This window comes from Oncorhynchus clarkii, chromosome 2, assembly GCF_045791955.1.
Source record: "Oncorhynchus clarkii lewisi isolate Uvic-CL-2024 chromosome 2, UVic_Ocla_1.0, whole genome shotgun sequence".
Lineage (NCBI taxonomy): Eukaryota > Metazoa > Chordata > Actinopteri > Salmoniformes > Salmonidae > Oncorhynchus > Oncorhynchus clarkii.
Window position 1 is genome coordinate 45,293,372 of NC_092148.1, and position 19,264 is coordinate 45,312,635.

Consider the following 19,264-nt stretch of genomic DNA (forward strand, 5'->3'; position numbering starts at 1 on the left):
CCAGGCTATGTGGGGTGGCCAGTCCTCTTCTGGCTGTGCCGGGTGGAGATTATAACAGAACATGGCCAAGATGTTCAAATGTTCATAAATGACCAGCATGGTCGAATAATAATAATAAGGCAGAACAGTTGAAACTGGAGCAGCAGCACAGTCAGGTGGACTGGGGACAGCAAGGAGTCATCATGTCAGGTATTCCTGGGGCATGGTCCTAGGGCTCAGGTCCTCCGAGAGAGAGAAAGAGAGAAGGAGAGAATTAGAGAACACACACTTAGATTCACACAGGACACCGAATAGGACAGGAGAAGTACTCCAGATATAACAAACTGACCCTAGCCCCCGGACACATAAACTACTGCAGCATAAATACTGGAGGCTGAGACAGGAGGGGTCAGGAGACACTGTGGCACCATCCGAGGACACCCCCGGACAGGGCCAAACAGGAAGGATATAACCCCACCAACTTTGCCAAAGCACAGCCCCCACACCACTAGAGGGGTATCTTCAACCACCAACTTACCATCCTGAGACAAGGCTGAGTATAGCCCACAAAGACCTCCGTCACGGCACAACCCAAGGGGGGGAGGCGCCAACCCAGACAGGATGACCACATCAGTGAATCAACCCACTCAGGTGACGCACCCCCTCCAGGGACGGCATGAGAGAGTCCCAGTAAGCCAGTGACTCAGCCCCTGTAATAGGGTTAGAGGCAGAGAATCCCAGTGGAAAGGGGGGAACCGGCCAGGCAGAGACAGCAAGGGCGGTTCGTTGCTCCAGAGCCTTTCCGTTCACCCTCCCACTCCTGGGCCAGACTACACTCAATCATATGACCCACTGAAGAGATGAGTCTTCAGTAAAGACTTAAAGCTTGAGACCGAGTTTGCGTCTCTGACATGGGTAGGCAGACCGTTCCATAAAAATGGAGCTCTATAGGAGAAAGCCCTGCCTCCAGCTGTTTGCTTAGAAATTCTAGGGACAATTAGGAGGCCTGCATCTTGTGACCGTAGCGTACGTGTAGGTATGTACGGCAGGACCAAATCAGAGAGATAGGTAGGAGCAAGCCCATGTAATGCTTTGTAGGTTAGCAGTAAAACCATGAAATTAGCCCTTGCTTTGACAGGAAGCCAGTGTAGAGAGGCTAGCACTGGAGTAATATGATCACATTTTTTGGTTCTAGTCAGGATTCTAGCAGCCGTATTTAGCAATAACTGAAGTTTATTTAGTGCTTTATCCGGGTAGCCGGAAAGTAGAGAACAGTAGTCTAACCTAGAAGTGACAAAAGCATGGATTAATTTTTCTGCATCATTTTTGGACAGAAAGTTTCTGATTTTTGCAATGTTACGTAGATGGAAAAAAGCTGTCCTTGAAATGGTCTTGATATGTTCTTCAAAAGAGAGATCAGGGTCCAGAGTAACGCCGAGGTCCTTCACAGTTTTATTTGAGACGACTGTACAACCATTAAGATGAATTGTCAGATTCAACAGAAGATCTCTTTGTTTCTTGGGACCTAGAACAAGCATCTCTGTTTTGTCCGAGTTTAAAAGTAGAAAGTTTGCAGCCATCCACTTCCTTATGTCTGAAACACATTCTTCTAGCAAGGGCAATTTTGGGGCTTCACCATGTTTCATTGAAATGTACAGCTGTGTGTCATCCGCATAGCAGTGAAAGTTAACATTATGTTTTCGAATAACATCCCCAATAGGTAAAATATATAGTGAAAAGGTCCTAAAACGGAACCTTGAGGAACACCGAAATTTACAGTTGATTTGTCAGAGGACAAAACATTTACAGAGACAAACTGATATCTTTCCGACAGATAAGATCTAAACCAGGCCAGAACTTGTCCGTGTAGACCAATTTGGGTTTCCAATCTCTCCAAAAGAATGTGGTGATTGATGGTATCAAAAGCAGCACTGAGGTCTAGGAGCACGAGGACAGATGTAGAGCCTCGGTCCGATGCCATTAAAATGTAATTTACCACCTTCACGAGTGCCGTCTCAGTGCTATGATGGTGTCTAAAACCAGACTGAAGCATTTCGTATACATTGTTTGTCTTCAGGAAGGCAGTGAGTTGTTGCGCAACAGCCTTTTCTAAAAATTTTGAGAGGAATGGAAGATTCAATATAGTCCGATAGTTTTTTATATTTTCTGGGTCAAGGTTTGGCTTTTTCAAGAGAGGCTTTATTACTGCCACTTTTAGTGAGTTTGGTACACATCCGGTGGATAGAGAGCCGTTTATTATGTTCAACATAGGAGGGCCAAGCACAGGAAGCAGCTCTTTCAGTAGAATAGTTGGAATAGGGTCCAGTATGCAGCTTGAAGGTTTAGAGGCCATGATTATTTTCATCATTGTGTCAAGAGATATAGTACTAAAACACTTGAGCGTCTCTCTTGATCCTAGGTCCTGGCAGAGTTGTGCAGACTCAGGACAACTGAGCTTTGAAGGAATACGCAGATTTAGTCCGTAATTTGCTTTCTAATAATCATAATGTTTTCCTCAAAGAAGTTCATGAATTTATCACTGCTAAAGTGAAAGTCATCCCCTCTGGGGTAATGCTGCTTTTTAGTTAGCTTTGCGACAGTATCAAAAAGGAATTTAGGATTGTTCTTATTTTCCTCAATTAAGTTAGAAAAATAGGATGATCGAAGTCGGAAGACTTCCAGTTTGGTGTGGCGCCATTTCCGTTCCAATTTTCTGGAAGCTTGCTTCAGAGCTTGGGTATTTTCTGTGTACCAGGGAGCTAGTTTCTTATGAGAAATGTTTTTAGTTTTTAGGGGTGCAACTGCATCTAGGGTATTGCGCAAGGTTAAATTGAGTTCCTCAGTTAGGTGGTTAACTGATTTTTGTCCTCTGGCGTCCTTGGGTAGACAGAGGGAATCTGGAAGGACATCAAGGAATCTTTGTGTTGTCTGTGAATTTATAGCACGACTTTTGATGATCCTTGGTTGGGGTCTGAGCAGATTATTTGTTGCAATTGCAAACGTAATAAAATGGTGGTCCGATAGTCCAGGATTATGAGGAAAAACATTAAGATCCACAACATTTATTCCATGGGACAAAACTAGGTCCAGCGTATGACTGTGACAGTGAGTGGGTCCAGAGACATGTTGGACAAAACCCACTGAGTCGATGATGGCTCCGAAAACCTTTTGGAGTGTGTCTGTGGACTTTTCCATGTGAATATTAAAGTCACCAAAGATTAGAATATTATCCGCTATGACTACAAGGTCCGATAGGAATTCAGGGAACTCAGTGAGGAACGCTGTATATGGCCCAGGAGGCCTGTAAACAGTAGCTATAAAAAGTAATTGAGTAGGCTGCATAGATTTCATGACTAGAAGCTCAAAAGACGAAAACGTCATTTTTTTTTTGTAAATTGAAATTTGCTATCGTAAATGTTAGCAACACCTCCGCCTTTGCGGGATGCACGGGGGATATGGTCACTAGTGTAGCCAGGAGGTGAGGCCTCATTTAACACAGTAAATTCATCAGGCTTGGTGCCGACGTGGATAACAATATCTCTATACTCTCTACACTCGCCAGTTTTAGCTTTAGCCAGCACCATCTTCAGATTAGCCTTAACGTCGGTAGCCCTGCCCCCCGGTAAACAGTGTGTGATCGCTGGATGATTCGTTTTAAGTCTAATACTGCGGGTAATGGAGTCTCCAATGACTAGAGTTTTCAATTTGTCAGAGCTAATGGCGGGAAGCTTCGGCGTCTCAGACCCCGTAACAGGAGGAGTACAGACCAGAGAAGACTCGGCCTCTGACTCCGACCCGCTGCTTAATGGGGAAAACCGGTTGAAAGTTTGTCGGCTGAATGAGCGACACCGGTTGAGCGTTCCTACAGCGTTTCCTTCCAGAAACCGGGCTGCGGGGACTGTGCCAGGGGATTTATACTACTGTCTGTACTTACTGGTGGCACAGACGCTGTTTCATCCTTTCCTACACTGAAATTACCCTTGCCTAACGATTGTGTCTGAAGCTGGGCTTGTAGCACAGCTATCCTCGCCGTAAGGCGAGTACAGCGACTGCAATTAGAAGGCATCATGTTCATGTTACTACTTAGCTTCGGCTGCTGGAGGTCCTGACGAATTGTGTCCACTTACAGCGTCCGGAGTGAAAAATTTGAGGAAAATATATATATATATAAACGGTAATTAACCTCTGATCTCTAGGGGCGCTATTTCATTTTTGGATAAAAAACGTTCCCGTTTTAAGCACGATATTTTGTCACGAAAAGATGCTCGACTATGCGTATTCTTGACAGTTTTTGAAAGAAAACACTCTGAAGTTTCAGAATCTGCAAAGATATTGTCTGTAAGTGCCCCAGAACTCATTCTACAGGCGAAACCAAGATGATGCGTCAACAAGGAAATGAGCAGAATCTCTGAAGCTCTGTTTTCCATTGTCTCCTTATATGGCTGTGTTGCGCAAGGAATGAGCCTACACTTTCTGTCGTTCCCCCAAGGTGTTAGCAGCATTGTGACGTATTTGTAGGCATATCATTGGAAGATTGACCATAAGAGACTACATTTTCCAAGTGTCCGTCTGGTGTCCTGCGTGGAATTCGGTGCGCAAACGCCAGCTGCTTGTACTTTTCCATTTGATTGAGGGGAGAAAACATGCTTCCACTAACAATATATCATTGAAGAGATATGTGAAAAACACCTTGAGGATTGATTCTAAACAACGTTTGCCATGTTTTCAGTCGATATTATGGAGTTAATTTGGAAAAAAGTTCACGTTTTGAGGACTGAATTTTCATTTTTTTTTTGGTAGCCAAATGTGATGTGCAAAACGGAGCTATTTCTAATACACAAAGAATCTTTTTGGGAAAAACTGAGCGTCTCCTCATTGAAAACATCCGATGTTCTTCAAAGGTAAATTATTTTATTTGAAGGCTTTTATGTTTTTGCTGGATGCTAACGCTAATGCTAACGCTAAATGCTACGCTAGCTAGCCACTTTTACACAAATGATTGTTTTCCTATGGTTGAGAAGCATATTTTGAAAATCTGAGATGACAGTGTTGTTTACAAAAGGCTAAGCTTGAGAGATGGCATATTTATTTCATTTCATTTGCGATTTTCATGAATAGTTAACGTTGCGTTATGGTAATGAGCTTAGGTCTGTAAATAGAATCCCGGATCCGGGTTTGGTAGACGCAACAGGTTAAAAAGTAAAAACCGTAAATTTGTCAGGTAGCAAAACAGGTTGGCAACAAGACGCAGAGCAACTCGAAAACAAGTCTGCTGTGTTTTACTTGCTATATTGTATTTACTTTGCCACCATGGCCTTTTTTTGCCTTTACCTCCCTTGTCTCACCTCATTTGCTCACATCGTATATAGACTTGTTTATACTGTATTGTCACGTTTCTTCAAAATCGAACCCAGAAGCAGACCAGGACAAGGAGAGTAAGTGAATGTGAATGGGTAGATATATCCAGGTGGCGTAGCGGGCAGCGGTGGTGAGTTGATGGGAGTAAATAGGTGGATCCAATGGGGAAGCGGAATCCTCCGACGACCAGGCGGGAATGGGGTAAATGATCCGGGTGAGTAACTGAAGACAGAACAAATGGAGGTAAGTTTAAGGCAAGCAATACGTAACAAAACAAATTCTATCCAACTTGAGGCTGATACTATGGCACAACATACTGTTCATGGCTAACGATCCGGCAGGGAATGGATGTCAGGTCCGGGCTTATGAAGAGGAGAGATGATGATCAAGACCAGGTGTGCAGATAGCTGATGGGATACAGGTGCGGGTAATCAGAACTCCCAACTGGCTACATTGCCCGGCAACCAGACAGGGTGCGTTCCAGGACGCCGGAAAAAACACTCCAGGACAGAACACAGGCAAAAAACAGACTCAGGAAACGGGATTCGTGACAGTATTATTGACTGTATGTTTTATTTTACTCCATCTGTAACTCTGTGTCGTTGTATGTGTCGAACTGCTTTGCTTTATCTTGGCCAGGTCGCAATTGTAAATGAGAACTTGTTCTCAACTTGCCTACCTGGTTAAATAAAGGTGAGATAAAAAAATAATAATAAATAAAACCCACCCGTAGCACACGCTCCAGCTGTATATCTCACTGGTCATCTCCAAAGCCAACACATCTTTTCCTTCCAGTTCTCTGCTGCCAATGACTGGAACAAATTGCAAAAATCACTGAAGCTGGAGACATATCTCCCTCAATAACTTTAAGCATCAGCTACCTGAGCAGCTTACTGATCGCTGCAGCTGTACATAGCCCATCCAACTACCTACCTCATCCCCATATTGTTTTTATTTACTTTTTTGCTATTATGCACACTGGTATTTCTCCTTGCACATCATTATCTGCACATCTATCACTCCAATGTTAATTTGCTAAAATGTAATTACTTTGCTACTATGGCCTATTTATTGCCTTACCTCCTTACTCCATTTGCACACACCATATATACATTTTTTCTATTGTGTAATTGACTGAACTTTTGTTTATCCCTCTGTGTTGTTGTTTTTTGTAGCACTGCTTTGCTCTATCTTTGCTAGGGCGCAGTTGTAAATGAGAATTTGTTCTCAACTGGCCTACCTGGTTAAATAAATACACAGCCTAGTGGTGTGTTGGGTCATTGTCCTGTTGAAAAACAAATTATAGTCCCATTATGCGCAAAAAAGATGGGATGGCGTATCGCTGCATAATTCTGTGGTAGCCATGCTGGTTAAGTGTGCCTTGAATGCTAAATAACTCACTGACAGTGTCACCAGAAAAGCACCCTCACACCATCACACCTTGTCCTCCTTGGTTCACGGTGGGAACCACACATGAGGAGATCATCCATTCACCTACTCTGCGTCTCACAAAGGCAAGGCGGTTGGAAGCAAAAATATCTCATTTGGACTCATCAGACCAAAGGACAGACAGTGGGTTCACTGGTAGGGCAGAAAGACAAATGTTTACCTAGTCAGCTCAGGGGTTCGATCCGGCAACCTTTCGGTTACTGGCCCAACGCTCTCACCACTAGGCAATCTGCCGCCCCATAATATCAATTTGGTATTTTACAAAATAGGGCTATCTCCTGTATATCACCCCTAACTTGTCACAACACAACTGATTGGCTCAAATGCATTAAGAAATTCCACAAATTAAGTTTTAACAAGGCACACCTGTTACCTCTTCATCCTACCCCCTCCTTTTTCGAACATTCTGTTAAAAATCGCGCAACTTTTCAGCGTCCTGCTACTCATGCCAGGAATATAGTATATGCATATGATTAGTATGTGTGGATAGAAAACACTCTGAAGTTTATAAAACTGGTTAAATCACGGCTGTGACTATAACAGAGCGTGTGTTTCATTGAAAAACGCAAGAAAAACTGCTCTCTGAAAACAAAAAATAATTTCCATAAGTCACTTCCACCAGTTGTTAAAGGAGAACAGAATTTAATGGGAATTTGCCTGCACCGTCTACAAATTCCGCACGATGGCGCCATTGTACTAATTTTCAATCGAATTAATTGTTGGAAAATCCATCTGTCTGACCCCAAGTTTTCCAGTCTTCACCCGGAAGCAGTTTAGGGAGAGATCAGATTGCATTGTTTTTGAAGTGAGGACCTATTGAAGAGACATCGCCCTGTAATCATTTAGATAGATTATAAACGTTTACTAATACCTAAAGTTGGATTACAAAAGGATTTCGAAGTGTTTTGTGAAAGTTTATCGTCGACTTTTTTAATTTTAAAAAATTACGCAGCGTTTAAAAACGATGAATTTTTCTGAATGACACTACTTCTATACAAAGCTATTTTGGGTATATATGGACCGATTTAAACGAAAAAAAGACCCAATAGTGATGTTTATGGGGCATATAGGAGTGCCAAGAAAGAAGCTCGTCTAAGGTAATGAATGTTTTATATTTTATTTCTGCGTTTTGGGTAGCGCCGTCTATCGCAAAATCTGTTGTTTACGTGTCGAGCTGGCATTTTGGGGGGTGCATGCTATCAGATAATAGCTTCTGATGCTTTCGCCGAAAAGCATTTTAAAAATCTGACTTGCTGGCTAGGTTCACAACGAGTGTAGCTTTAATTTAATACCCTGCTTGTGAATTTTGATCAAGGTTTGAGTTTTAACGAGTACATTTAGCATTTAGCGTAGCGCATTTGCATTTCCAGGTGCCTACTTGGGACATATGCGTCTCAAGTAGGAGCAAGAAGTTAAGTGAAATGCATTCCAGGTGACTACCTCATGAAGCTGGTTGAGATAATTCCAAGAGTGTGCAAAGCTGTCATCAAGGCAAAGGGTGGCTACGTTGAAGAATCTCAGATATTAAATATATGTTGATTTGTTTAACACATTTTTGGTTACTACATGATTCTATGTGTTATTTAATAGTTTTATGTTTTCACTATTATTCTACAATGTAGAACATAGTAAAAATAAAGAAAAACATTTGAATGAGTAGGTGTATCCAAACTTTTCACTGGTACAGTAGCTATACAGTTATCTCGTCTTGTTAGCTAGCTAACATTAGCTCACCTAGCTACCTAGCTGGCGAAATAAGTGGCTAGCTAGCTACAGTAGATAGCTACACAACTTGTCCAGGTTTGTAGCTAACTAGCTAGTTAAATTGCTAATTACTCTTGTCTCTGGGGTGGAGTTATGTGTAGCTGACATTAAGTTAACTAGCTACTCATCCTTAAGCTGAGTGGACAGTTTAATTGCTGGCTTAGCTAGCTAACATTAGTTACCCTTCATCCTCAAATGTGACCGACTGGCTCGATTTGGTCTTATGTAGCAACATTTGAAATTGTGTTTTTTACATTGGATAAAAGTAGAGACTCAGAGCTAGAAAATTGAATATCATACAATACAGTTTATAAACAATGGGAAAGTAATTCTGCTTTGAAAGTTGATTTAAATGTTTGTTTTTTAACCTTTATTTAACCATGAAGGGCTCATTGAGATTTGAAATGTCTTTTTAACGAGCCCCCGGGCCAAGATAGGAGGAACCAAGTCGTTACACAATTACAGATAGACAACATAAAAAACATAGTATTCACAAAAATAAAACAAAATCATAAGACAGCAAATCCTTCCTCAATGATTTAAAAACACTAATCGTGACAAGTTCTTCTAGTTTAAAAGTATTTTTTTTAAGGCATTCCAAGCCGATGGCACAGAGTACATAAAAGCCCTTTTACCAATTTCAGTTCGGACATTTGGTAAAAAAAAGATTTGAGACTAGTGGTCGACCGAATAATCGGAATGGCCGATTTCAAGTTTTCATAACAATCGGAAATCAGTATTTTTGGGCGCCAATCTTTTTTATTTAAATTTTTAATACGTTTATTTAACTAGGCAAGTCAGTTAAGAACACATTCTTATTTTCAATGATGGCCTAGGAACGGTGGGTTAACTTCCTTGTTCAGGGGCAGAATGAGAGATTTTCACCTTGTCAGCTCAGGGGGTCCAATTTTGCAACCTTACAGTTAACTAGTCCAACGCAATAACGACCTGCCTCTCTCTCGTTGCACTCCACAAGGAGTCTGCCTGTTACGCGAATGCAGTAAGCCAAGGTAAGTTGCTAGCTAGCATTAAACCTATCTTATAAAAAACAATTCATCATAATCACTAGTTAACTACACATGGTTGATGATATTACTAGATATTATCTAGCTTGTCCTGCGTTGCATATAATCTGACTGAGCATACAAGTATCTAAGTATCTGACTCAGCGGTGGTAGGCAGAAGCAGGTACGTAAGCATTCATTCAAACAGCACTTTCTTGCATTTTTCCAGCAGCTCTTCGTTGTGCGTCAAGCATTGCGCTGTTTATGACTTCAAGCCTATTAACTCCTGAGATGAGGCTGGTGTAACCAAAGTGAAATGGCTAGCTAGTTAGCGCGCGCTAATAGCATTTCAAACGTCACTCGCTCTGAGCCTTGCAGTGGTTGTTTCCCTTGCTCTGCATGGGTAACGCTGCTTCGATGGTGGCTGTTGTCATTGTGTTGCTGATTCGAGCCCAGGGAGGAGCGAGGAGAAGGACGGAAGCTATACTGTTACACTGGCAATACTAAAGTGCCTTTAACTTTTTATGGCTGCAGGGGAAGTATTGAGTAGCTTGGATGAAAAGGTGTCCATTATAAATGGCCAGCTCCTCAGTTTCAGTTGCTAATATATGCATATTATTATTAGTATTGGATAGAAAACACTCTAAAGTTTCCAAAACTGTCAAAATAGTGTCTGTCATTATAACAGAACTGATATTGCAGAACATTCCAAAAGTTTCCACAATGTCCATAGAAACATGTCAAACGTTTTTTTATAATCAATCAATTGTTTTAAAAATATATAATAGATAATATATCAACAGCAAATGTCTTTCACAGTAGGAGAGGGAAAAACAATAGCTGTCCAAATTCTGTTGCGCGAGCAAAACTCATGTGACCACTTGACGCGATGTTATCGTTCTGGCTCATTTTTCAAAATAAAAGCCTGAAACCATGTCTGAAGACTGTTGACACCTTGAGGAAGCGATAGGAAAAGTAATCTGGTTGATATCCCTTTCAATGAAGCAATGGGAGGCTATGGAACATGCAATTTTCAAAATAGAAGCCACTTCCTGGTTACATTTTTCTCAGGGTTTCGCCGGCAAAATCAGTTCTGTTATACTCACAGACAATATTTTGACAGTTTTGGAAACTTTAGAGTGTTTTCTATCCTAATCTGTCAATATATGCATATTCTAGCATCTGGTCCTGAGAAATAGGCCATTTACTTTGGGAATGTTATTTTCCAGAACATAAAAATAGTGCCCCCTAGCTTCAAGAGGTTATTAAACAACAATGAACAAAGTGCCAATAATGCCTAACATTACATTAGACTCAAACTAGAAAAGCAAACAGCTCTGGGAGTGGCAACAATGCCACAGTGTATCTTCTCTTCTTCTCTGCACCACCAAGCGTCTCAACTCCAGGCAAGCTTGATGGGCCCTGTTCACCCGGTTCAACTTCACCATCTCCTACCACCCAGGGTCTAAGAATTTTTTATTTTATTTTTTAATTTCACCTTTATTTAACCAGGTAGGCTAGTTGAGAACAAGTTCTCATTTGCAACTGCGACCTGGCCAAGATAAAGCATAGCAGTGTGAACAGACAACACAGAGTTACACATGGAGTAAACAATTAACAAGTCAATAACACAGTAGAAAAAAAGAGTCTATATACATTGTGTGCAAAAGGCATGAGGAGGTAGGTGAATAATTACAATTTTGCAAATTAACACTGGAGTGATAAATGATCAGATGGTCATGTACAGGTAGAGATATTGGTGTGCAAAAGAGCAGAAAAGTAAATAACTAAAAACAGTATGGGGATGAGGTAGGTAAAAATGGGTGGGCTATTTACCGATAGACTATGTACAGCTGCAGCGATCGGTTAGCTGCTCAGATAGCAGATGTTTGAAGTTGGTGAGGGAGATAAAAGTCTCCAACTTCAGCGATTTTTGCAATTCGTTCCAGTCACAGACAGCAGAGAACTGGAAGGAAAGGCGGCCAAATGAGGTGTTGGCTTTAGGGATGATCAGTGAGATACACTTGCTGGAGCGCGTGCTACGGGTGGGTGTTGCCATCGTGACCAGTGAACTGAGATAAGGCGGAGCTTGACCTAGCACGGACTTGTAGATGACCTGGAGCCAGTGGGTCTGCGACGAATATGTAACGAGGGCCAGCCGACTAGAGCATACAGGTCGCAGTGGTGGGTGGTATAAGGTGCTTTAGTGACAAAACGGATGGCACTGTGATAAACTGCATCCAGTTTGCTGAGTAGAGTGTTGGAAGCAATTTTGTAGATGACATCGCCGAAGTCGAGGATCGGTAGGATAGTCAGTTTTACTAGGGTAAGTTTGGCGGCGTGAGTGAAGGAGGCTTTGTTGCGGAATAGAAAGCCTACTCTAGATTTGATTTTCGATTGGAGATGTTTGATATGAGTCTGGAAGGAGAGTTTACAGTCTAGCCAGACACCTAGGTACTTATAGATGTCCACATATTCAAGGTCGGAACCATCCAGGGTGGTGATGCTAGTCAGGCGTGCGGGTGCAGGCAGCGAGCGGTTGAAAAGCAAGCATTTGGTTTTACTAGCGTTTAAGAGCAGTTGGGAGGCAACGGAAGGAGTGTTGTATGCCATTGAAGCTCGTTTGGAAGTTAGATAGCACAGTGTCCAAGGACAGGCCAGAAGTATATAGAATGGTGTCGTCTGCGTAGAGGTGGATCAGGGAATCGCCCGCAGCAAGAGCAACATCATTGATATATACAGAGAAAAGAGTTGGCCCGAGAACCCCCATAGAGACTGCCAGAGGAGCGGACCGCATGCCCTCCGATTTGACACACTGAACTCTGTCTGCAAAGTAGTTGGTGAACCAGGCAAGGCAGTCATCAGAAAAACCGAGGCTACTGAGTCTGCCGATAAGAATATGGTGATTGACAGAGTCGAAAGCCTTGGAAAGGTTGATGAAGACGGCTGCACAGTACTGTCTTTTATCGATGGCGGTTATGATATCGTTTAGTACCTTGAGCGTTGCTGAGGTGCACCCGTGACCGGCTCGGAGACCATGATTGCACAGCGGAGAAGGTACGGTGGGATTCGAGATGGTCAGTGACCTGTTTGTTGACTTGGCTTTCAAAGACCTTAGATAGGCAGGGCAGGATGGATATAGGTCTGTAACAGTTTGGGTCCAGGGTTTCTCCCCCTTTGAAGAGGGGGATGACTGCGGCCGCTTTCCAATCCTTGGGGATCTCAGACGATATGAAAGAGAGGTTGAACAGGCTGGTAATAGGGGTTGCGACAATGGCGGCGGATAGTTTCAGAAATAGAGGGTCCAGATTGTCAAGCCCAGCTGATTTGTACAGGTCCAGGTTTTGCAGCAGGGGGGGTGAGCTGTTGGCCGAGGTTGGAGTAGCCAGGCGGAAGGCATGGCCAGCCGTTGAGAAATGCTTGTTGAAGTTTTCGATAATCATGGATTTATCGGTGGTGACCGTGTTACCTAGCCTCAGTGCAGTGGGCAGCTGGGAGGAGGTGCTCTTGTTCTCTATGGACTTCACAGTGTCCCAGAACTTTTTGGAGTTGGAGCTCCAGGATGCAAATTTCTGCCTGAAGAAGCTGATCTTAGCTTTCCTGACTGACTGCGTGTATTGGTTCCTGACTTCCCTGAACAGTTGCATATCGCGGGGACTATTCGATGCTATTGCAGTCCGCCACAGGATGTTTTTGTGCTGGTCGAGGGCAGTCAGGTCTGGAGTGAACCAAGGGCTATATCTGTTCTTAGTTCTGCATTTTTTGAACGGAGCATGCTTATCTAAAATGGTGAGGAAGTTACTTTTAAAGAATGACCAGGCATCCTCAACTGACGGGATGAGGTCAATGTCCTTCCAGGATACCCGGGCCAGGTCTATTAGAAAGGCCTGCTCACAGAAGTGTTTTAGGGAGCGTTTGACAGTGATGAGGGGTGGTCGTTTGACTGCGGCTCCGTAGCGGATACAGGCAATGAGGCAGTGATCGCTGAGATCCTGGTTGAAGACAGCAGAGGTGTATTTGGAGGGCCAGTTGGTCAGGATGACGTCTATGAGGGTGCCCTTGTTTGTACCTGGTGGGTTCCTTGATGATTTGTGTGAGATTGAGGGCATCTAGCTTAGATTGTAGGACTGCCGGGGTGTTAAGCATATCCCAGTTTAGGTCACCTAACAGAACAAACTCTGAAGCTAGATGGGGGGCGATCAATTCACAAATTGTGTCCAGGGCACAGCTGGGAGCTGAGGGGGGTCGGTAGCAGGCGGCAACAGTGAGAGACTTATTTCTGGAGAGAGTAATTTTTAAAATTAGTAGTTCGAACTGTTTGGGTATGGACCTGGAAAGTATGACATTACTTTGCAGGATATCAACAAATGAGGGTGCCTGGGGACACGCAGGGCCTGGGTTTACCTCCACATCACCCGCGGAACAGAGGAGGAGTAGTATGAGGGTGCGGCTAAAGACTATCAAAACTGGTCGCCTAGAGCGTTGGGGACAGAGAATAAAATGAGCAGATTTCTGTGCATGGTAGAATATATTCAGGGCATAATGCGCAGACAGGGGTATGGTGGGGTGCGGGTACAGCGGAGGTAAGCCCAGGCACTGGGTGATGATGAGAGAGGTTGTATCTCTGGACATGCTGGTTGTAATGGGTGAGGTCACCGCATGTGTGGGAGGTGGGACAAAGGAGGTATCAGGGGTATGAAGAGTGGAACTAGGGGCTCCATTATAAACTAAAACAATGATAACTAACCTGAACAACAGTATACAAGGCATATTGACATTTGAGAGAGACATACAGCGAGGCATACAGTAATCACAGGTGTTGAATTGGGAGAGCTAGGTAAAACAGTAGGTGAGACAACAACAGCTAATCAGCTAGCACAACAACAGCAGGTAAAATGGCGTTGACTAGGCAGGGAGGGTCGGATTAACTACACACAGAGCCTGAGTGCGGCTGGGGCCGACAGATAAAACATAAACAAGCAGAATGGAGTACCGTGATTAATGGACAGTCCAGCATGCATCAGCTATGTAGCCAAGTGATCAGTGTCCAGGGGGCAGCGGTGGATGGGGCAGGGAAGCTAGACTGGCGAGTATTATCCAGGTTAAAAAAACTGGCTGGCTGTGCAGAAGGTAAAAGCCGCTAGCAGTGGCTAACAATGACTAAATAGATTGTAGCTAGTTAGCTGGTTAGCTTCTGAAGGTTCTTGAATGTGTTCTAAAAATTAAAAATAATAGCGATTCCGTATCACATTGGTTGAGGCAGGTTACCGGAAGGTATAATCGAATAAAAAATCGAAAAGAGATTGAAAGTAAATTTGGGTCCAGTGAGTGGTTGGGACGCGGCGATTCAGACAGTTAGCAGGCCTGTGCTAACAAGCTAACAGTTAGTAGGCCGGGGCTAAACAAGGTAGCAGTTAGCGGACCGGGGCTAAACAAGCTAGCAGTTAGCAGGCCGAATTAGCAAGCAAGCAGATAGCAAGGGCTAGAAAGTTAGCCTTTGGGGGATGTCGCGATGGGTGAGTCTGTTTATGCCTCTTCATGCGGTGACATTGATAGACCGGTCGTGGGTCCTGATATTGTAGCCCAGGAGTATGCTTCGGTGGTAGCACAGGAGCTCTGGCCGGGCTAGCTTCAAGCTAAGTGGATGGAAACGCTAGCCAGGAGTAATCATCCGGGGTTGCGGCTAGTTGTGAAGATCCATCTGAAAATGTTCCGTTTGCGGTGGGAATCCGGGGATAAAAATAATAGGTCCGTTATGCTCTGGTTAGAGTCGTGTTGTTCGAACTGGCGAGAGCTTTCCGAGCTAAAGGTTAGCTGATGACCGGTTAGCTGATGACCGCTAGCAATGGTTTGCTGACTGATAGCTGGTAGTTAGCTGGCTAGCTTCAGTTGAGGTGTTCCGGATCCGAAGTAAATATAAATACTTTAGAAAAAAAAGCAGATCCGCGCTACATTGGGTGAGGCGGGTTGCAGGAGAGTATTTAGAAGTTGAGGTTTAGCAAAATGTTTTAAAAGATATGCGAAGAAAAATATGTAAAAAAAAAAAAAAAACGATATATACAACGGAGACGACACGACAAGACGTCTGACTGCTACGCCATCTTGGATCGTTAGCTACTGATAAGCCGGATGCTCTTTCACATCGCTATTGCCCCGCTTCTACACCGTTGGACCCCAAGACCATTCTTCCTACCTCGTGCCTGGTGGCTACCCTAGTCTGGGGAATAAAGAACCAGGTCTGTGAGGAGCAGTGTTCCCCGGGGGGGTGGGGCGGCTAACCAGATGTTTGTCCCAGACGCTGCCCGCTCCCCGGTCTTGAAATGGGCTCATTCCTCCAGGCTTTCCTGTAGAACCCTGGCCTTTGTGCGACAACACTTTTCATTGCCACAATGGTTCCGGACGTCTCTGCGTTCGTTGCAGCCTGCACCGTCTGTGCTCAGAACAAGACTCCTCAGTATTCTCCAGCTGGCCTACTTCAACCTCTTCCTGTAGCTCAACGTCCCTGGTCATATATATCCCTGGACTTCCGGTGGACATGGTTTCCGACCGTGGTCCTCAGTTCTTGTCCCTGTTCTGGAAGGCGTTCTGCACACTCATTGGGTCGTCGGCCAGCCTGTCTTTCGGGTTTCATCCCCAATTCACGGCCAGTCAGAGCGTGCCAATCAGGACCTGGAGACGGCTCTTTGGTGTCTCGTCTCGGCCAACCCCACTACCTGGAGCCAGCAACTCGTGTGGGTGGAGTACACCCGGAACACCCATCGCTGCTCGGCTACGGGGCTCTCCCCCTTCTACTACTCTGTGGGTTATCAGCCCCTGCTCTTCCCACAGCAAGAGGAAGAGGTCAACATACCCTCCGCCTAGATGTTTGTCCGCCACTGTCGGCGTACCTGGAAGAGAGCTCGGTCCGCTCTTCTCAAGACCACCTCCAGGTATCGTCAACAGGTGGACCACCACCGGACCCTGGCTCACCACTAACATCTTGGGCAGAGGGTATGGTTGTCCACTCTGGATCTACCCCATCTCATTGGCCCTTTCCCCATCTCCAAGATGCTGCTCATCTTCTGTTGCCCCTGTCGTGTCTTTACTATGGATTAAATGATATGACATGCTATTTTACCAAATCAATTCTCTGTAATTCATATTACCTGATTAAACTAATCATGTTAATGTAATTCACTAGGAAGCCGGACCACCACGGAATAATGTTTATAGAGCAGTTGTCTTCCGAATAAACTCTTAAATATCTGGTAATCATTTCTATCAATGCAGTAAATGATTAATCGTCACCTTATTCATCTCATCTGAACATCGTAAAAGTCTTGGTCTTCACGAACCCTGGCTAACAAGTTGATTCAGCAATATAAAATTTGGTTTCATTATTTATTTTCTAAATACCTAAATAATCACACATAATTACATATACACAGGATGGAACACACATTGATTACTAATTATGTCATAAAAGAAAATGTCCCTGGCGGACGAAACCGATATGACGGCTGGTTACACAAAGAACGGGGGTTGGGTTTGAATGAAAGCGGGAAGACTGAGGAACAAAAGGATTGGGTCTCTATTGGACCTTACGAAACTATGCTATCGTAAATACAGAATCTTATGCATTCTAAATAACCGCCCATTCGGAAATACAGTGGGGCAAAAAAGTATCAGCCACCAATTATGCAAGTTCTCCCACTTAAAATGATGAGAGAGGCCTGTAATTTGCATCATAGGTATACTTCAACTATGACAGACAGAATTAGAAAAAAAATCCAGAAAATCACATTGTAGGATTATTAATGAATTTATTATGGTGGAAAATAAGTATTTGGTCACCTACAAACAAGCAAGATTTCTTGCTCTCACAGACCTGTAACTTCTTCTTTATGAGGCTCCCCTGTCCTCCACTCGTTACCTGTATTAATGGCACCTGTTTGAACTTGTTATCAGTATAAAAGACAGCTGTCCACAACCTCAAACAGTCACACTCCAAACTCCACTATGGCCAAGACCAAAGAGCTGTCAAAGGCCACCAGAAACAAAATTGTAGACCTGCACCAGGCTGGGAAGACTGAATCTGCAATAGGTAAGCAGCTTGGTTTGAAGAAATCAACTGTGGGAGCAATTATTAGGAAATGGAAGAAATACAAGACCACTGATAATCTCCCTCGATCTGGGGCTCCACGCAAGATCTCACCCCGTGGGGTAAAAATTATCACAAGAACTGTGAGAAAAAATACCAGAACCACACGGGTGGACCTAGTGAATGACCTGCAGAGAGCTGGGACCAAAGTTCCAAAGCCTACCATCAGTAACAAATTACGCCGCCAGGGACTCAAATCCTGCAGTGCCAGACGTGTCCCCCTGCTTAAGCCAGTACATGTCCAGGCCCGTCTGAAGTTTGCTAGAGAGCATTTGGATGATCCAGAAGAAGATTAGGAGAATGTCATATGGTCAGATGAAACCAAAATATAACTTTTTGGTAAAAACTCAACTCGTTGTGTTTGGAGAACAACGAATGCTGAGTTGCATCCAAAGAACACCATACCTACTGTGAAGCATGGGGGTGGAAACATCATGCTTTGGGGCTGTTTTTCTGCAAAGGGACCAGGACTATTGATCCGTGTAAAGGAAAGAATGAATGGGGCCATGTATCGTGAGATTTTGAATGAAAAACTCCTTCCACCAGCAAGGGCATTGAAGATGAAACATGGCTGGGTCTTTCAGCATGACAATGATCCCAAACACACCTCCCAGGCAACGAAGGAGTGGCTTCGTAAGAAGCATTTCAAGGTCCTGGAATTGGCCTAGCCAGTCTCCAGATCTCAACCCCGTAGAAAATCTTTGGAGGGAGTTGAAAACCTTGTGAAGACTTACAGAAAACGTTTGACCTCTGTCATTGCCAACACTGGGGTATATAACAAAGTATTGAGATAAACTTTTGTTATTGACCAAATACTTATTTTCCACCATAATTTGCAAATAAATTCATTAGAAATCCTACAATTGTCACATTCTGACCTTTATTTCCTTTGTTTTGTATTCATTATTTAGTATGGTCAGGGCGTGAGTTGGGGTGGGCAGTCTATGTTTGATTTTCTATGATTTGGGGATTTCTATGTTTCGACCTAGTATGGTTCTCAATCAGAGGCAGGTGTCATTAGTTGTCTCTGATTGAGAATCATACTTAGGTAGCCTGGGTTGCACTGTTTGTTTGTGGGTGATTGTCTATGTTAGTGGCTTGTGTCAGCACAGGTCTCAGTTGTAGCTTCACGGTCGTTATTTGTTTATTGTTTTTGTATTCAGTGTTCAGTGCTTTCTTTTATTAAATACTCATCATGAACACATACCACGCCGCATTTTGGTCCTCTGATCCTTCTCGCCTCTCCTCTTCAGATGAAGAGGAGGAAGACCGTGACAACAATGTGATTTTCTGGATAATTAATAATAAATAAAATTGTCTGTCATAGTTGAAGTGTACCTATGATGAAAATTACAGGCCTCTCTCATCTTTTTAAGTGGGAGAACTTGCACAATTGGTGGCTGACTAAATACTTTTTTGCGCCACTGTATATTTACTCTGAGCTGCACTTCGATAGATTATTTGAAGATGGAAGGCTGGGTTGCCCAGCAGAGATCTCCCTTGTCCTTTGAAGAATAATTATGGGTGGATACGTTGTAGTCTGTCGTCGTGTGGTAGAACGGAAACGTTG